General features: G+C 41.1%; 1 long non-coding RNA gene across 1 annotated transcript; it reads right to left on the reverse strand.

Annotated features, from left to right (window-relative positions):
- Positions 1–2446: 2446 nt before the first annotated feature.
- On the reverse strand, positions 2447–4110 carry LOC128415096 (uncharacterized). Its single transcript, XR_008330856.1, has 3 exons — positions 3872–4110; positions 3571–3687; positions 2447–3099 (listed from the first exon to the last, which is right to left on the reverse strand). It is a non-coding gene; the product is annotated as an uncharacterized LOC128415096 (long non-coding RNA).
- Between the last annotated feature and the right edge of the window lie 2056 nt (positions 4111–6166).

Genomic DNA, 6166 nt, shown 5'->3' on the forward strand with positions numbered 1-6166 from the left:
TGACCAGATGCTTAGAAGCTGTGGCTGGATGGTTTCGTGGGAGCCGATTGAATCTAAAGGCCAGCAAGGCCAGAAAAAGCAGGAAAGAACAGAGACTTGAAGTTGGGTGGCTACTCTCAATAAGTGTAGTCTCAGGAATCACTCTGAACTTCTAGTTTAGGATTCCAGGGGAAGCAACCGCCGCTTTTAAGCACTACATGAGAAAAACATCACTCAAATGAATCTAGGTGATGTGATATTCTATAGCTGCTACATGTTTCCTCTCAAAACTCAGTGGAGAAGGCTGTTGGAGGCCCTAAAAGATGGGAAAGATGCTCACTGGAGACCCTGGAAAACCTAGATGGACAAATAGTGTGACCAGGTATAAGGCAGTGTACTATGACTCTGTGGTATCTAAAAAAACCTGTTTCTTTCTCTTCTAGGTACTACAGTTGTGGGAATCTAGGCATGTCGATTCAGAAGGAAACCCCATTTAGTCCATGTGACTTACTCCCAGACAAGTGTTTACAGGATTGCAGAGTTCTATATTCCTCCCAAGCTGCACTTCTTGTTACATGTCAGCTCCCTGGGACATACCGTATTTTTCGCTCTATAAGACGCACCAGACCACAAGACGCACCTAGTTTTTGGAGGAGGAAAACAAGAAAAAAAATATTCTGAATCTCAGAAGCCAGAACAGCAAGAGGGATCGCTGCGCAGTGAAACCAGCAATCCCTCTTGCTGTTCTGGCTTCTGTGATAGCTGCACAGCCTGCATTCGCTCCATAAGACGCACACACATTTCCCCTTACTTTTTAGGAGGGAAATAGTGAGTCTTATAGAGCAAAAAATACGGTAATCTTTTGCGTTTCTGATTTTCACTCCAGGTTTGATGGAAGGGAAGCAACATCAAATGAATCATTTCAAAGACCACTTTCAATACGTTGCTAGTTCATTCAAAACAAAACATATTCCTGTCATAATTTCTAGATAATACTGAAAACACCAACCAATAAGAAGTTCAGAAAGCAAGATATGCACCTGCTCATCAGAAATACTGGCTGTATACCACGGATGCTGGAAGAAACCGTTTGTGAAACGTCTAGTGTTGGTCCTCCTTCTGTATATAGCCATATCCGTATGAATCAGCATAACAGACATCACCTGCAACATTATTCCCCTCCTACAATTCCCTTACAACTTTGAGAGACAGTGCCTGTTAATTTAATATAGACTCAAGATTGATTTATGACCAAGGAATAGATATAATGATTGTCATTGGAATTATGGTGACATTGCTTCTTTACCACAAGCCACTCCCCGTATGTACCATAATTCAAGTGTGAAATGACAATAACACTAGCTGTGAAATTTATGTCCATGATTATAAATTAAAAGGTTTTTGGCTGGACCTGCAGAAGTGGTGTAAATCTGCAATTGCCAAACAGCTTTTATGGGATTGGATTGGGAATATGATCTATCAAGTTTGGTGACAAAAGAAGTAGTTGATGGTTTGACTGTCATACAACAGATATCCTGTGATAGGATCATAGGAAACACCATGTGTAAATTGAACCCATAATGCATTATTTCTTAAGATATCAATGTCAGGCTTGGATACAAATGGAGGTAGAGTGTTGTAAAGGTGGGAAATGCCCCTACATGCTATGAAAGAATAGAAGACCATAGCTGGGAGACTCTTGCCAGAAAACTGAAAATTGAACCACAGGGCTGAAAGTTCATATGCTCAGTTAATAACTGCTTAGGCATATATTGCATACTGTTTTGGTTTAATAAGTCCTCTGAGGTTTCAATTGCTTTTTGAAAAATTAACTTACAGCTTTGCTTATGGATGCATCTGACATGGCAAATCACAGTCTACAGTGGAACCTGCCTTAGGGTGGCAAACCGAATTAATGCTTTTAGATTCTGGAAGCTTTCCAGTTCTACATTTTGGATTTCTAAGTACATAAGCATTTTGTGTGTATCTAGGTTTTTTTGGGGGGGGACGCAGGTGGCGCTGTGGGTTAAACCACAGAGCCTAGGACTTGCCGATCAGAAGGTCGGCGGTTCGAATCCCTGCGACGGGGTGAGCTCCTGTGCTTGGTCCCTGCTACTGCCAACCTAGCAGTTAGAAAGCACGTCAAAGTGCAAGTAGATAAATAGGTACCGCTCCAGCGGGAAGGTAAACGGCGTTTCCGTGTGCTGTTCTGGTTCGCCAGAAGCGGCTTAGTCATGCTGGCCACATGACCTGGAAGCTGTACGCCGGCTCCCTCAGCCAATAAAGCGAGATGAGCGCCGCAACCCCAGAGTCGGTCACGACTGGATCTAATGGTCAGGGGTCCCTTTACCTTTACTAGGTTTTTTTTAAAAGTGTTGCACACCATCCCAGTCTCCAAGTGCTGCAAGATTCCAGGCACTTACCCAGGGTTCAGTTTCCTCACAATGATGGACAGTGGAGACTGTGGTGTGTTTATGATATATGGTTTATTTACACATATAAACAACCTGAGCCTATGACGGAGAGGCTCATAGTATTAACACCCCCAGAGGGTCTTGCTTTTCCCATAGCCGCTGATGCCTTGGATTACAGCAGAAATCAAGCATGTCTCTCCCTCACAGGCTTCTGCCTGCAGCCCGTTTCTAACTTCTGACTAGTAGCCAGTTGAGGGAGGGGAGAATGAATAATTTTCTTTCTCTGTGGCTGGGTGAGAGAAAGTAATAAGGCATTGCAGGAAAGTCAGAGGATGTTCTTGAGTCCCAAAGCCAGCTGGGCAAGAGACTTGTGGTCTCCAATGACACCTTCAAAACTCTTGCAGTCCCAGCAGGTGGCCTTCCAAAAACAATATGTTCCTTGGCTGTGAATCTACATTTTGACTGACTACTCCTGAGACTGAGGTCGGTATTCTGAGCACTGCAGTCACTTTTCACTCTCCGTGGCCAAGATAGTAAAAGTCTGCTGACTAAGCTGGGATGTCTTTCAAACCTCCCCAGCTTGCTTCTTTCTTTCACATGTGGTTGTGAATCTTTTGCACTTGCATCTGAAAACTTTTGTGGCAGGGCATTCTTCTTTTCTGGGGAGAGCCAAGAATGTGGTGAAGGCAGGGAAATGGCTTGTCTTCTGAATAGGAGCAAAGCAGAACACAGGATGTTGGTTGATGCAGCAGCTGTAATCCTAGATATTTTGAGGCTATTGCCAAACTTTAGTTAGCAGATTTATATCAGCTTTTCTTTTCTTTTTTAATTTTTATTTATGCATTTTTACAACTTATATATGCACATCATGCAATAGCCATCATTTATCCCTTTTCCGAGGACATCCCAGTCCATCTCTCCATGGCACTCTAAGTAAACCTTGGTCAGCTGCATATTCTAATATTCCACCCATTCCATTTTCATCTCAAATCTTTCTTTATTTGATGCTATTGACTTGTGTCTTCAAAGCCATTGTCATCATTAATAAAATGCAATGGGTGTTAAAAAAATTTCTGCACCCCTCCATATGCTTAAAACAAAACAAAAGCAAACCAGAGCAGCAACAGATGTGAATTGTGTCGTCAACAGCTTCCCTTTCTCTCTTTTTCATGCCTACCAGGCGTTTTGTAATAGTGGTCCTGTAAGTGAGGGAAGAGGCAGTCTAGCTGGAGGAGGTACATTATGTTGCCTTCATCCATGTTTGCAACCACAGGGAAGTTGGCGGAAGATGATCCTGTGAAATGAGAGAGAGGACAGACAGTCGAGCCCAGGCCAGAGTAGGCCAGATTGTGTGTGGATGTACTGTTAAAGTGTTGCGACAATTGTACAAACTGACAGAGCTTAAATTAAAACATATTCAAGTTAAGGATGTAAAAGGACATTTCCCCCTCCCCTCCATCCAGCCCTGCATTCATCACCTGCAGCAGTGTTTCTGTTCTACTGCAGTTCATCTTCCACCTAAAACTGTTTTTCATCTTGCCATCCACTGTAGCAGAATTATGTTACGGCACTCCATCCATTTCCGTGCAAATGGGGAAAACGTAATCACTTACAGATTGTTTGCTGACTAGACGTAGTAACAATAGCAAATGAAGATTGTATTCTCTGAATTGATTTCCATTCTAGATATGGAACAAATAAGCAAAGATCAGCAACTTCTTTTAAAATCCCCATTCAAGATATATACAAAAATTTTGTTTGTGTCAAAGCATGGTCTCACAGCATACAGAAAGCAAATCATTCTCCAAATGGTCAAATACCGTAGTTGCCATTGCTATGGCTTCTACTTATTGAAATGAACAGGTGTGAGCTCTCATTATGCCAACTTGCAGCAAACCTGGATAACTCTGAAGTCAAGAGCTGAAAGCTGAAATTACCTCCAAGAGCTGAAATTACCTCCCAGTTTCAACTTGTTGTTGTTGTTATGCATATTTTAAATACTTGGGTTTTAACTGTTTCTATTGATAATATTATTGTTTATTCTTTTGTAAACCATTATGAGGTTTTATTATAATCAAGTGGTATATAAATGATGTGAAATAAATAAATAAAAATAATTGATTACAACAGTTAATTAACTTGAGTGATAGCCAATGCTGGTCATATTCAGAGTAGACCCACTGAAATCAATTGACTCAAGTCAAGTGAAACCTTGATTGTGACTTAGGTGAACATCACTCTTTGACAACTGTCTTTCTCTAATAAATTAATGGTTCAGTTAATGGTATCCTTTGTATGAAAATATTTGACCCAATATTTGACTGGTCAATTGCCTAATCACCTAAGAAAAGCAATATAGTTCTGATACATGTTAGTCACTCTGAGGCAGAACTAAAATCAGGAGGGTGATGTCAACACAACAAAGACTTTTCCTTAAAGTGTATGATCATGGAAATCCTTTTTTTCATTGTTCTTTGCATTTCTCCCAAGTCCAAATGAAAAACAGTAATAATGAATGTAACCTATCAGCTTAAAAGCCAATGAACTGCATAATAATACAAACTGTCCTCTTCCATTCTAAGTACAGTGGTACCTCAGGTTACAGATGCCTCAGGTTACAGACACTTCATGTTACAGACTCCGCTAACCCAGAAATATTACCTTGGGTTAAGAATTTTGCTTCAGGATGAGAACAGAAATCGCGCAGCAGCGGCACAGCAGCGGCGGGAGGCCCCATTAGCTAAAGTGGTACCTCAGGTTAAGAACAGTTTCAAGTTAAGAATGGACCTCCAGAACGAATTAAGTTCTTAACCCGAGGTACCACTGTATAAAAGGATTTAATTTTTTCGTATTTTGCTAAAGGAATTTCAAACTTCAGCATTCCAACTCTCTATCCTAGGCAGCTAGAAGTGGGATATTTATAGCAAAGATCTAAGCTCCCTGAAAAATTTCAGTTGCAGAATAATGGAAATGCTGTCACATCCTACATTATAGTAGCAAGAATTAGGCTCCTATGGATAGTTTATGAAGAGTGCAGTTTAGTTTTGTCAGGTTTTTAAGCAGACAGTTATAAATCTGAAAGAGGATTGTTAGGCCTGGTTTCCACACAATGCCAAGCCAAACTATGTTTAAGCGTCAATGTGTGACTGTGCAGGTGCTCACAAAAATCGTCATCACCTTCTTCCTCCCACCTCTGTCTTGCTGCAGCTGTGCTACCCAAAACTAAGCCAAGGCTCGGCTTAGTGTTACATCTGAACCTGCACTTAGTTTGTCTTAGTTTGAGCTGTAGCAAAGTTTGGGTTGTGGTTTACAGCTCATGGTTTGCTTGGGAAAGACAGTCCATGAACTTGGGTTCAAGCAACACTAAGTCAAGACGTGGCTCAGGTCTAGGTAGTGTAGCAATGGCAGAACCCAGAAGAGGCAGAAGGGGACACAGGTTTTACTGTCACCTGCACACTCAGGCATTCACACATATGTAGCCATGGTTTCGCTTAGCATTACAAGTGAACCAGGCCTTACAGTTGCACATGTTACCAGAGAGTAACTATGGGCCGCAATTTTATTGTTTTCATCTAGACTCCATGTGGTTGGCTTAACTGTTTCTATATAAACCTTATTTTGTATATGGTTTTTATTCTGAAGCAACACTGAGATGCTTCATAGGAAGCAATTCAGAAATGAAATAAGTAATAACTTTAGAGGATGTAAAATACATCACTTGGGAGATGTGGAGAAGGTCACATCTCAGAATTTACAGCTTGGCTAAAATCTTA

The sequence above is a fragment of the Podarcis raffonei genome, chromosome 6 (genome assembly GCF_027172205.1).
Source record: "Podarcis raffonei isolate rPodRaf1 chromosome 6, rPodRaf1.pri, whole genome shotgun sequence".
Classification (NCBI taxonomy): Eukaryota; Metazoa; Chordata; class Lepidosauria; order Squamata; family Lacertidae; genus Podarcis; species Podarcis raffonei.